The following is a 14023-nucleotide window of genomic DNA, read 5'->3' on the forward strand; positions in this document are numbered from 1 at the left end:
TATCTTTGATCAGAGGCCAGAGGAAAACAATACAAGGAGAAATTTGTGTGAAGGAGAAGTCACTGCAGAGACTGCAGTGTGCAAGTTCAAGGAGAAAGAGAAGTGACTAAGGCCATAGTCCTCAGCACAGTGTGAAAGGGTCACAGTCCCCAAGATTGCTCTCTTGCTCCCTCTAACCCCATTCACCTGGTCATTGGGCCTTGACTGGTGCCTGAAAGGTGGCATGCCCAAAGATATGCCCACATAAAATTCTCAGAAATTGTACGTTCTGCCTTATTAGGGGGTGGCACTTTATAGATTTAATTAACTAAGACTCTTAGTGAAGATAAGCTCTCCTAGAACAATGTGATAAGCTCAAAGTCCAAAGATGTCTGTGAGATCTAAAGACAGGATGGTGGGTACCAGGAAACAGGAGGAGCATATACAGTTAGATGTGGCTGACAATAGACAGTGTGTGCTTAAAATGTTGTCAAGAAAATATGTCTTCTGTAACTGCTCAGAAGTGAGGAGGGAGGGAGGGATGACAGGATGGAGGGATGGAGGGAAGATTATGAAGAAAGAGACAGGGAGAAATTCGAAAAGCACAAGAGAGAAGACTGAATGAAGACTGAGGCAGAGATCACAGTGAGACAGCATCGGGGAAGTCAACAGCCACCAAACGCCGGAAAAGACAAGGAACAAATTGTCCCCCAGAGCCTTGGGAGGGAGTGAACTCTTGCCAACATGTTCACTTGGGTTTCTGGCCTACAAGACTGTAAGAGAACAAATCTGTTTTCTTAAGCCACAGTTCATAGACTCTGGAACATCAGCCCTAGGGAATTAATAGATGTGCCTTTTCAAAGTTTCTACCATGTCTCATGACCGACCAGAATTTGCACATGCGCATAGAAGGATATTTACCCACCATCCTCACAGTGCCCCTGCTTTCCTCTCCAGCCGTGGCGTAGTTCTTTGGAAGCTCTTCGGCTTTGGCTGGGTCATGTGACCCTGCCTTCTGCCACCTAGCTATCAGTACCCACCAATCAGGGCACAGTGAAACATGATGGTGGTCCTGTCCTCCCATGCTTCCCAAACTGCCTGTCACTCATGCTGAGAATGCTGTAACTGTCCTCCCCCATCAGAGTTCTAGAAGTGACCTCCTAGTGAACAGATGCTGGCATTGTCAGCCATGGGGCAACCTCAGGAAATTTCCCCATGGGGGTTACACACCTGTAGTCAACCTAGCCAAGAGTCTTCCGCTTCCAGGGTACAGAGTGAACTGATACATCCCAGTGCCTTTTCCCCCAACATCCCTGAACATCTGCATTAGCAGGAGATGCCTCTCCCTAAACCCCCACCTTCACTCCCTCTGCTCTCTGCCATGACTTACTGGCTCTTCTGACAGTTTCTCTCTGTAAAAAGAGACTTACCAGTGAGTCGCCAAGAAATCTGAGTTTTACCTTGAGTCCATGATTTCAGCACCAAAATAAAAAAAAAAAAATGACATCAGCCCTCAGAAGTCCCTTTCTTTTCTGAGTAATCTCTTAGGACAACCACTGCCTCAAGCCATCCCCATCAGCTCTGGGGACTCAAGACCCTTAAGGCCATTAAAGACAACTCTACTGTCAAGAAGCTTTAGCCAAAGTACTGTACAGGATTGCACTCAGTAGTGAATAAAATTCTTTACCAGTATCTAGCTTTTGTGACTCAAAAATATCTCACTAACAATAGAACACAGTGGTCAGGGCAAACAGAAAGCTCTGTACACAGAATAGACCCTACAGGCCACACTCTGTGACAGTGACGGAATGGCTTTATAGCACTGAGAACTGGAGCTGTTTTTACACTATCAGGACAAGGGCTTAATTAAGTTCACAAGAGAAAACTAAGGAGAAACGTACAAGATAGAGAAGTCAGAGCATCTGAGGACTCTATTATTTATATATACCTAACCCCTTCTGGCCTTAGGATGGATTTTTACAAGATATCCATGGCGAGTAACAAAACAAATGCATGTTGGCACAGTCCACGGGCTTCCCTGACCAGGTCAAAACCCAGGAAGGCCAGGTTCAAAGTGAGTGACTTGCTGCACATACTTGGGACAGCCCCATACAGTGTTTATATGAACACGGGAAATTCACTCCAGTTCCGAACCCCTTTCTTCTCAAAGGTAACAAGACATGGCATTCACTAACCAACTACTACTGCCACCCGTGTCAGAGACATTACCTCATTGGTCATTACCAGCCCTGTAGAAAAGCTTTCATTACCGCTGACTTACCCCCTTCTACTGTGACCTATCTGCCTTTTGGCGACAAGAATTCAGGCAGCCCGAAAGAGAACATGAAAAATATTCTGACCAATAAACATCATTGGCTAAAATAAATCCCGGGTAGGATGTGTCACAGGCTACGAGTCTTTATTCTTTCTCAAAACATTAAGCCTCCAAATTAGAGGGTACTCAGTCCTCATAGCGTCAGCATCCGCTTCTCTGGAGTATTTTCTTTAATCACCAAGCTACTTTGCCCGAGTAGAGAATGCTTTGATTCCAACACAAAAGCTGAGTCTGACCTAGTCTACCAGTGACTGGGTGACTGATGGGGTGGGAAGAGAGGGGGAAACAGGAAGTGAGAACCCACTGATGTTGAAAGCAAGAACACAACTGAGACAGTACACAGAGTCCCAGGTATTTAGTGAAATGTGACAGGGAGACTAGAGAAATTCAGAAGAGACTCCAGTTCCCATGGTAACAAGGAGACCAAGTCAGGTAAGCTACAGGATCAGAGCTTTTTGGAAACCTGTCAGAGAAGGGATAACATAAAGAAAGCTAAAGAAACTTAATCCCAGGAGGTGGCAACTTTTCCTGGAGAAGAGATCAGCTGAGCCTCCATGAACTGTTAAAGCTGAGTGTGGGGACAGCAACACTGTTTACCCACTGATATCCCCACTGACCCCCATGACGACCCTCCACAGACTCCAACCACTCACACACACACACACACACACACACACACACACACACACACACACACACACACACAGGCTACCTTGTCACACTAGTCATCCCCTGATTCAATAGTCATCTGTGTCCTTGGAATGGCAACTATTGAAAACAGATATCATCATGTCCCGTGCAAGCAGATACACAGTTTGGAGACAAGCACTGGCTCAGGTGGAGCTGGAGGCATCTGAAAAATGCATAAGAACTATGTAGCCTGGCGTCTCTGCCTCTGAGGGGAGAGCCTGTGTTCTCTCCACTGCTTCGCTTTCAGAGCAAGTTAACATCTGTCCATGCTCCACATGCCTGGGATGCCATCAAGATGTGTCAACAGGCGGAGCCTGGGGTTGGAAGAGCTCAGCGTCTTGATTGCACTCTCAGGCCTGGAAACTGGGGAATGAGGTGGGACGGCATAGTCATTAGCCAATCCCACTGAAAGGCCCCTCTGCCCTTGCCATGAGGAGATTGACACCAAAGGTTACAGAAGCCTCTGCTCTATGCTTTCATCAGGGTTCAAAGATCTGGGGTGTCCACATCCCTGCCCTGCTGGCCCTAAGTAAATGGGTATCGAAGTCTTGATTCATCAGCCACCCCTTCCATCCCCTCCTCTACTCCCCAAAGTCCTGTCTATGACCTTCTCATGTCTTATGAAGAAGCCACATTTCCCTTTTATCTTCCCTGGACCACACTTCTGAGCTCTGCCCAAGGCTCAGGTCTGAGACCTGCAAACTGCATCCTACCCCGTCTGCATAGCTGAGTGCATTTTGAATCTAAGCTGTCCCCCACGTGTTCACGTGTTAGAGGCTTGGCTCCTAGCTAGTGCTGCTCTTTAGGGAGATGTCACAAACATTAAGAGACAGGGCTACCTAGAAGAAATGGGTCACTAGGACATGCCTCTGAAGGTTGTATCTTCTCCCAAGTCCCTTCCTCCCTTCCTCCCTTCCTCCCTTCCTCCCTTCCTCCCTTCCTCCCTTCCTCCCTTCCTCCCTTCCTCCCTTCCTCCCTTCCTCCCTTCCTCCCTTCCTCCCTTCCTCCCTTCCTCCCTTCCTCCCTTCCTCCCTCTCCACTCCCCGTCTACTCCCTGACATGTACTCTGCCCACCATATTCTGCCTCCATGGTGTTTCAAAGCAACAGATCCAGCTAAGCTTGAATTAAAACATCTGAAACAGGAAGCCAGACTAAAACTTTCTTCCCTTTTGAGTCTTTCTCTCAGGTGTCTCTCACAGAGACAAAAAGTGTGCACCTGCACTCACACACATATATCATAAACACACATTCACATACTAATAATAAAGTTCAAAACACAGAACTCTGAGGGAGCTGTGTATACATGAGTCAGCATTCATTCTGCACCATTTACATACTTTACTGTACATACATTATTCCTCCACAACCTAGAAGCTTTTTAATACCATCTAGGGGTATTTGTGTATGCTTGTAAGGCAAACAAAAAACATTTGAGGATAAAAGCTGGAGCAGTGTAAAAACAATAATAACTATGGACCCTCCCTTGAATTTGACTTATATATTTGTAAGTTAAGGCTTGCCTGAGCTGCTTTAGTGAGTTCAAGCCCAACTTGGACACTTTAGGGAAATTCTGTCTCAGATTAAAGGCTCAGCCTGGTGACAAGAGCTGAATACCTCCCTTCAGGTTGTTGGTCAGGTGTCCCAGAGACAACAAAATAACACAGGATACTGCCGTTGCTCCTGCTTGCCCACCAGACCTCTCGATGAAAAGACCACATTGCTGAAGACACCAGACACTGTGGTCACAAGACATGGGGAAATCAAGTTGCTACTGACCAGGAAGCCTCCTCCCTGTCAGCTAGCTTTCACCTTCTGGTGCTATTAAGGCTACAAGGAAAGAAAAGTTATCAACAGTTCCCCTCGGTTATGACTCCTGTGAGCTACAGTAACCTCCCTGGCAAGATAGGCCCATGGGTACAATATTTTCATGAATGTTATCAGAGTAACCAACTGCTTTCTGATTGTGTTTAAGGCCAATTACACTGGAGGAAACTCATGCCAGGTACTGTATATCCCTGGGAGAGAGCCTACTACTATTATGTTGCTAAAAGGACATGGTATCAAACTGTCTACTAAATTCTTATCTCTATACTCAGAGGGCAAAGCAGCTCTAGGTCCTCATTAGAGAAGCTTCTTTTTGTAGTAAAGTTCCCTTGATACAGAGAATCACAACTAATCAAAGTGCAGAGACTAAGTGTCAGTAGAGTGGTCAGCCATAAACAGGACATCAACATCACAATAGCTCATCTCCTCCAAAATTCAGGAACACCAGGGAAGATGGGGCAGAAGGACTGTGAGAGCCAGAAGCCATGGAGACAAAGGCAGTGCCTTCTGTACTCGTGAATTTCCAGAGCAGCTGCGGTTGGTTGCACAGTCAACATTCCAGAATGGACGGCAGAGGACTCACAAGGCCCCACTCTTTGATCTTTTGGTACCATGAAGGCTGCCAGAGGAGGAAAATTATCAACTGGCTTACTTGGTTGTGAGCTATTAGCAGGGGATGATGGCTGGGAGAGTCAGTGTTGTTCCGACTTATACCTCCAGTGCGTCGATAAATGGTCCCATAACCATGCTCATTTCCCTAATGCATATTAGAGTCAGTGGGTTACTTTTTTAAAAGAACAAGATGTAGAAGAAGGACATGGGGTGTCTGGGAGGAGCTGGAGTGAGGTAAGAAGGTGGATATGATCAAGAAACTTTATAAACATACATGAAGTTCTCAGTGAAAGAATAAAATGTATTTAAATATAATATACTATGTAATTATATATATATATATATATATATATATATATATATATATATATATATATATATATATATATACATTAGTTTGTGATATAATCAGTAGCAGAAGACTTACTCATCATGCACTGCCCCGGATACCATTCCCAGAACTGAAAAAAAAAGAAAGAAAAGAGGGAGGGAGGAATGTGAGACAATTTAAAAATGAAAGGCAGTTCCTTGTCCTTTGCCTGGTCTCCCAGTTTGTGATAACAGGGAAGCAATAGCACCTGTCACAATGGGGCACTCTTCAAGTTTTCAAGACTTCTGTACCCAAAACAGGCATGGGGCCGGAGCCAAACACTTGCTGAGTATTTTGTCTGGCTCCTGGTTTCATTCACTGCTATGAACAGTTCAGTCAACATGATGAAGTACTGAGTTCCTCCTGTGGGAGGGTAGGAAAGTCTCCTGGGATACTAATGAGGAGACCCCTCTCCTAGGAGGAATCTTGTTCTCCTCAGTATTGGTACTTTATGGCCTTGTGATGCTGTTGGGGGAAGCTACAAATTAAATCAGAACCACAAGAGAAAGCGGGCATGCTGTCACTCCAGGAAGTTTCTTCAGTGCCACAGGGGCTAGCTTGAGGCAGGATGCGTTGGTGGAAACAGTTCTTAGAAAATAAGCCCAAAGTCTCAAATGCTCAACTGTGTTTTGGTAGGAAGGACCGAAATGCCAAGTTATGTCTTGGGGCAGAAAGAACGTGAGCTGAGAGTTCTTACCTTGATCCCGACACCAGAGCTATACAACTGTAGGCACTGTTGGACATTGGCTGCAGGCCCATAAAATAAAGCCAGTGAACTCTACTGTCGTCTTCAGTCCTAGTCACATGAACATGTCTTCCTTATTGCCCATGACCACCACACTGTGACTTTTACCCAAACGCCCTTTGTACTTTTTGCACAACATTATTTGGTAAAAGTTGCCTCATTTCCTCACTTTTTTCCTTGAAAGCGATTTTTAGAGGAAACTCAACAGAATTAGCGTGAATGGAAACTGCTGTCCCTGGCCAGATCAGAAGGCAGCCATAAAATAAATACAATGAAAACTCAGGGATGCTTTTCATTATGTCCAAGAGTGTGGAAAGTGCTGTCTGCATGCCTAGGTGCCTGGAACACCTCTCTCCATCTCTCTCCTGTCCCCCTCATCCATTCCCTCCCCTTCTCTTTTCCTCTCCCCTCTTCTTTTCCTCCCCCTCCCTTCCTGTGAAGCAGAAGGAAGAATACACTGTAGAAAGATGCTAAGAGCCATCCAGAATATGTTTGAGACTTCCCCTTGACTAATCAGAAAGACAGAAAGAGAACCTAACAGAGAATAACTTCTCACTGGACCCCTAAATATGAGTGTCCTGACTTTACCATCAAGACTGCTTCAAAATTCACATTGATTGGAAAATTATTGGTAAGATTTTTCTCTTACATTGATATTCTACAGGGGTTCTACTACAGCAGAAGAATGACATCAGCAAATGAAAAAGTTCTGAGAGACAAACTATGCTGAGGATAATGGCCTTCAGTATCCAAATAGACTGGGCTGGCTCCCTCAAGAGCCATCGACTAGCAACAAAAACCACAATACCAGGCACAAGAAGCCCCTTTGAATTGTTGGTCAAGGTTGTTCAAGGCACTCTCCAAATCTAGTTTACTGCTGTTGCCCCTGGTTGCCTCCCAGAAGCTGAAGGTGAGTCTCTACTGCTGGATATACCAGGTACTTTGGAAACAGGACCCAGAAGATGCAAACTGGTTGTAAACTGAAAGCCTTCTCTCTGAGGACCAGCTTTAAGTGGTACCAGAAGGTGCCATGTAAGCCTCTAAAAGAGAGAGACAACCAACATTCTACCAAGATGTGGTTCCTGTGAACTGAAACAAGGACCAACGTGGCACAATATTCTTCTACCCACAGATAAATAAATATAGGTCTTACCCCTCATTGGAGAAATGTCTCCTTGCAAAAGACAAGAGACCATTACCGTTAATGAAAACCCCAACCAATCAGAATGCACAGAACAAGTGATCTTTGTGGTGCCCAGCCCTAACTGATATGTCTACAGCACAGATCATGCACCTAAGGCTAAAAAAGCATAGCAGAAAATGGTGTGAAAAAGATTGTAAGAACCAGAGGAACAGGAAGTTCGCTGTGAGAATTTGTCTCCTAGAAACGTCAGAACCTACACCCATGAAGTCTCATCAACAAGGCTGCCTAAACAAGACCTCAACGAGAATCATACTCATGCGTGTGCCTACATGGAAGCAGGAAACCTCGTGGGGCCTCAACCCTAGACAGAGAACAGGCAACTAAGGAATTCTGAAAGCAGAAATAGTGTTCCATAGGAAGAGCCTCCCTCCCCACCCCACACACCAAAAAACCTGGTTATCTAGTACCAAGTGGTCATCCCTGAAATTATATACTTCAGGTCTTGATAACAGTACATTAACTAAGGAAGTTTTATACACACACACACACACACACACACACACACACACACACAAACAATTAAAGAAATAAAGGCCATGAACTATACATAGGAAGGAGTGTATGAAGCAAAGAGAAGAGAGTGTTAGGTTTTAATTTCAAAAGCTCCATTTTTTAATATATCCCAACAGAAATAGTATCGAGCTAGAGAGATGGCTCAGCCAGTGAATAACCTGAGTTCATTCTCAGGGACCTTCATGGTGGAAGGAGAGACCAATAGCCACTAGTTATCCCCTGATCTTCACATGTGAGCCACGGCACACATACATGCATGTGTACATACATACATACATATATACATACATACTACATACATACATACATACATACATACATACATACATGCATGCAATTATAAAATAACGACAATATCAGGGCATTCTTCACACTTAAAGGTACCTTGGAAACATATTAATAAGTAATATATGATTTGTGCAGACATTGTTGAGTTTCAAATAAACACTTCTAACTTAGCCATGCCATTCTAACTTAACATGCATCCTTTTAAAGACCCTCCTCTAAAATGCTGCTTGTACCATCCATTTGTTGAATGACACATTTTGCCAATATGCAATGATACATGATAAAAGTTTATATCACCAAATGAGCACAGCTTCCCAAAAGGTGAAGTCCAGATGAAGCACAACTTCTGGCAGATTACTTCAGAACCGAAGCACAATTGGGTGCGGTGGGCACTGTGGGTGCAGTGGGTGCAGTCGGCGCTGTGGGTGCAGTCGGCGCCGTGGGTGCCGTGGGCGCTGTGGGTGTTGTGGGTGCCGTGGGTGCAGTGGGTGCTGTGGGTGCTGTGGGTGCAGTGGGTACAGTGGGTGCAGTGGGCGCCGTGGGTGCTCATCTTGATGGCTTTGTGGGGTTCTCAGTGCAAAGCCTCCTACAGTGCAGACTCTCAAAGAGATTCACATCCTTGCAACCATTTAAATATGATAACCTCTATCATATTTGGGCCTCTCTCAGAGAGTGGAAGGTCCTTTCATCAGTGGGTAAGCTCAAGCAAACATCTGGGCTGTTGAATATTTCTCGGTCTTTTGCTCTTCTTTCCCAAGGATTTACCATTTTGCCTTTTTGTTTTTAATTTTTTATATGGAGTTTCTTTGTGAAGTTAATTCACTACATACAAAGAAAAGACTAGCCAGTAATGTGATACACAACTATAATCTCAGCTCTGAGTTTGAAGCCAGCCTGGGCTACCTTGCAAGACCTTGACTAACAAAAACAAAACAAAAGGAATAGAAGCTGGATTTTTTTTTTCTGTACTAAGCTAGATAGTAAATACAGCCCCCATGGCCTCTATGGGAACTATAGCATGAACTCACTATAGCATGTCAAAAACACAAAAAGCACACCGTGAAAGTGAATGAACATGATTGTGCCTCAATAAAACTTTATTTATAAATACAGATCCTGCACCAAGTTTAGTAGTTTACTTTTCCTTATTAGAAGTTCTTCGCTTCCAGCCCTGATATCACATGTACTGAAAACGAGACTCAGTCAGAGCCTGTCACTTGACAGACAGGGATCTGAAACCAGGTGTCTGTGTTCCAAGCCAGGAATCGCCCCTCCTCTGCAGACTGCTGAGTCAACCAAGAAACCTGCAGCCACAAGAGCACCAGGTACCTCCATGGAGAATAGGAGCGATTTGCTAGGTTTCGGGCATAATGACTTTCCTTGGCATTGAGTCACTAGATTCCATGATTAAGGTGGCCCGAAGGCTTTCCTGCATTACCAAGGGATGTATCATCAAAGTGAATAGAAAGATTTGAGTAAGTGGGAATCTGCAGACCTGGAAATTTATCAAAGTCCCCTGTCCCCCTCACATGTCTTTTTTGAGACAGTCTCACTATGTGTGGTGGTTTGTATATGTTTAGCTCAGGGAATGGCACGATTAGGAGGTTTGGCCTTGTTGGAGTAGGTGTGTCACTCTGGGCATGGGCTTAAGATCCTCACCCTAGCTGCCTGGAAGTCAGTCTTCCACTAGCAGCCTTCAGATGAAGATGTAGAACTCTCAGCTCCTCCTGCACCATGCCTGCTTGGATGCTTACATGTTCCTGTCTTGATGATACTGGACTGAACCTCTGAACTTGTAAGCCAGCCCCAAATAAATGATGCCCTTTATAAGACTTGCTTTGGTCATGGTCTCTATCCACAGCAGTAAAACCCTAAGACACTGTATAACCCAAGCTATCCTTGAGCTCTTGTCTTGGCCTATGGATGCTGGGATTATAGCATAGACCACCAAGCCCAGCCACAGAGAACATCCCTGTGGTTGTTTGATTGGTCATCATGTATCTGTGGGATTGAACTTGTTTTTGGTTTGGTTTGGTTTGGTTTGGTTTGGTTTGGTTTGGTTTGGTTTGGTTTGGTTTGGTTTGGTTTAGTTTTTGACACATGGTAGCCCTAGCTGCCCTGGAACTCACTATGTACACTAGGTTGTCCTTGAACTCACAAAGCTCTGCTTGCCTCTGCCTCCCAAGTGCTGGAATCAGAGGTGCATAGCACCATGCCTAGCCATGGAACTGGTGTTGACAGGTAAAGAAATAGAGGCTTTGAGTAACTCCAGCAACTTGATGACAATAGTGCCTACGGCTACAATTCATTCCTTTGTCTGTCTTTTCACCCATCGTAGTCAACACTGACCAGGCAATTGACAAAGGACTTGAGGACAGGCAGTTACAATTAGCCCTCTTTCCCTGACTGCATGGAGCTTTTGGCCCAATTGTGATGTGGGGGCGAGAGACAAACAGAAAAATAAGAAAGAACATTGGGATGGGGAGAAAATAAGTATGGCAACCAGAGGATGGGGATCCTCAGGAGAATAAAGGCCAAGAAAGATTTCTAAAATGAGGGTTTGTGGCTGAGCCCGAGGGAGAAGAAGGATCCAAGCAAAGAGAGAAGCATAAAGGACTCTAAGAAATAAAAATACGGAGTCCAAAGAGTTGGTGACTGTGAGCTCTGGGCCCGTCACCAGAAGAAGGAAGTGGAATACCTGGGGAGGCAACTAGGCTGTGGGAAGCCAGGACCCTCTGCTCTTCTCCTCTGGGGTCACACTTTCAGGGTGATTATATTCCCACTTGGTAGGAAGGGCTCAGAGGTTTAACACGAGTGTCTCTTAAAGTAGGAAATGCAGGGCCTGCTCCCCAAGAAGTGCTAGATAAATGTAGACCATGAGGATTACAGTGGATAACAGGTGTGTGTAGTAAGGGACCATTTCTTCAAACTCTACTTGATAGCTATGATGTATTGAGTGATTTCACTGTCCTGGAAATCCTACTTAACAAGGAAGTCTAGAGTGATTATATGAACCATAATTTGCCTCTCTTCTCACTATCATTCCAAAGAAATATCAGATGCCCAGTTCTGCTTGATAGACAAGGTCTTACAACCCACACTCCTCCCTCAAGAGTTAAGACCCCTATAAATATGCTATGGTAAAAACAAATGTTATAATCAAGAGGAATGTTGGGGTTAAAAATAATGAAGTAAGAAACACTGAGAAAGGTAAATCGGATGGTCACCATTGCTCTTTGTTGCCCACCAGAACTTGATGTAAGACCCTATTGCTAAAGACACCACATATTTTTTGATCATAGGAAGGAGAAATCAATGACCTAGAAATCTCCTCTCTGCTGACAAGCTTTGAGAGTACTAGAAGGTTCTATGCAGGCTGCTCAGGGAGAAAACCATCAATAGTTTTCCCCAGGGTGAATCCTGTGAGCAATAACAACTAGCATAGTAAAATGCCCATCCACGTGACCATGGTATGAACATTATGGAGGCAACAAACTGCTTCTCATTGAATTTAAGGCCTACCTCACAGGAGAAGACTCGTGCCTGATACTGTAAATCTGGCTAAGCATCTATAGTTAGAAAGCTCATAGACCCCAAAAGTAGACTTACTGCTTTTTGTTATTAAATGGATATACTATCAAAGTGCCCTCTAAATTCCTATCTCTTTTCCACACAGGGAGTTAGCTATGATGTAACTGAGGAAAACTGCAGTTGCATCATGCAGCTCTGCTGCCTGAAGGTCAGATGCCCTTTGTGGTTAGATATCCTTGACGCTGCAGTTGGACTGTTCCCGCTACACCAGAAACTAGGCCACCTGGGCATTTGCCTACACACGTATACTAACAAAGGATCCTTGGTCTCGAAAGAGATGATGTCATCCAGGATCACCTGCATTGCTGTTTTGACACTCCTCCACTTTTGTGGAGATCATGGGAGGAACTTCCCTAAAAGGGAAATCCAATCCACTATGATTCGGGACAAAAATATCTTATTCCATGAATGTGCCACTCACTTCTTAAATGTTCATTAAGTGCCTAAAATCCACAAGATCGTGGGACTGTATAACTTTAATCCCAGAACCTGGGAGACAGAGGTATGTGTATTTCTGAGTCAAAAGCCAGCATGGTCTGTTTAGTGAGTTCCAGTCCAGCCATGTCTCAACAAAAGAAACAGACATTCACCACACAGAACCCACTAGATTCTACTAGGGTGCTACTCCACTCCACCAGTGCTACTCCACTCCACCCAGGGCATCCTACTCCAGAGTCTCTTTGAAGTGTTTTGCTCACTTTCACTAACTTAACTGCTACTTTCCTAACTGTGTGTGTGCAAACTGTTTGTATCTCTTGGTTGAAGTCATTCCTACAAAAAATACAAGAACTGAGAGACTGCCTATAACGTCTGCCACAGAGGGACCACAGTTCTGTTCAAAGTAGACTTGACGTCTGTCCAGCTTCACATCCCAGAAATGTCGTAACAGCATCACATCTACTATAACCCCATCTACCTAGGAAGGCTTCAATATCCCATCAAAGTCTCACCCACTCACTGCCACGTCCACCCAGCACAGTCTCCGTCTTCATCAGTCTTCCTTCATCCACCCCAGCCCCCAGCCCGCTATCAGAGCTCATCAGAGTCACCAACTGTCCATCACAGTCCTCACCCTGTCCAAGCCTTCATCCATCACAGCCTTTATTTATCACAGTCTCCGTCCACCCCCTCCTTCCAACCATCACACTCTCCATCCATTCATTAGAGTCTCCATCAGCTCACTGCTCTGTCTGTCCATGGCTGCTTCTACCCATCAATCAGGTGTCCACTCACGTATCACAATGTACATATATCACAGAGCCTATCAGATGTCCCCACTGTGTCAAGGAAGTCAAGCGCCTCCCTTTCCGTGTTCCTTGCATTATTCCCCCTACTCTGCAAACAGGGATTCTAAGGCTCAGAGAGCTGAATTAGCGAGCCTAGAAGTCACATGAATGAGAGATGACAGAATTCAAATTTTCAGGCTGCTTCTTTTCCATCATAAAGAGGGAAAACACTTCATGTAAGATGTGGCAACTGGGAAACTTCACATTTAATTACCGACAGGCCAGAACAGAAAGTACTTTCCTCCCACAGCACGAAAGTTTAACCAATAGGGAAGCTATAAACTAATGACTTTCATGAGATTTTCCTTTTTCCATTTCTAATCCTACTTCTATCTACCTACTTCCTTCAAGATTATCTGGCAGGGTTGTCTTAGGCCATTTGATTACATTTTCCCCTTTCCAGTTTCTGTCTACCATCAGGTAGTGCTGCCTTGTCCTGCCCACACTCTCCCCTGCTATTCCCACTGCTATTTACTTTCCCCTCCTCCATTTTTCTTCTTTCTCACCACAAAACTAATCACTATCCTTATTCTGATTTTTTTCTATTCCACTCACGCCCTCGATAACTAATATCTGTGCCAGTAC

This window comes from Rattus norvegicus, chromosome 5 (genome assembly GCF_021556685.1).
Source record: "Rattus norvegicus strain SHRSP/BbbUtx chromosome 5, alternate assembly SHRSP_T2T, whole genome shotgun sequence".
In the NCBI taxonomy this organism is placed as follows: Eukaryota; Metazoa; Chordata; class Mammalia; order Rodentia; family Muridae; genus Rattus; species Rattus norvegicus.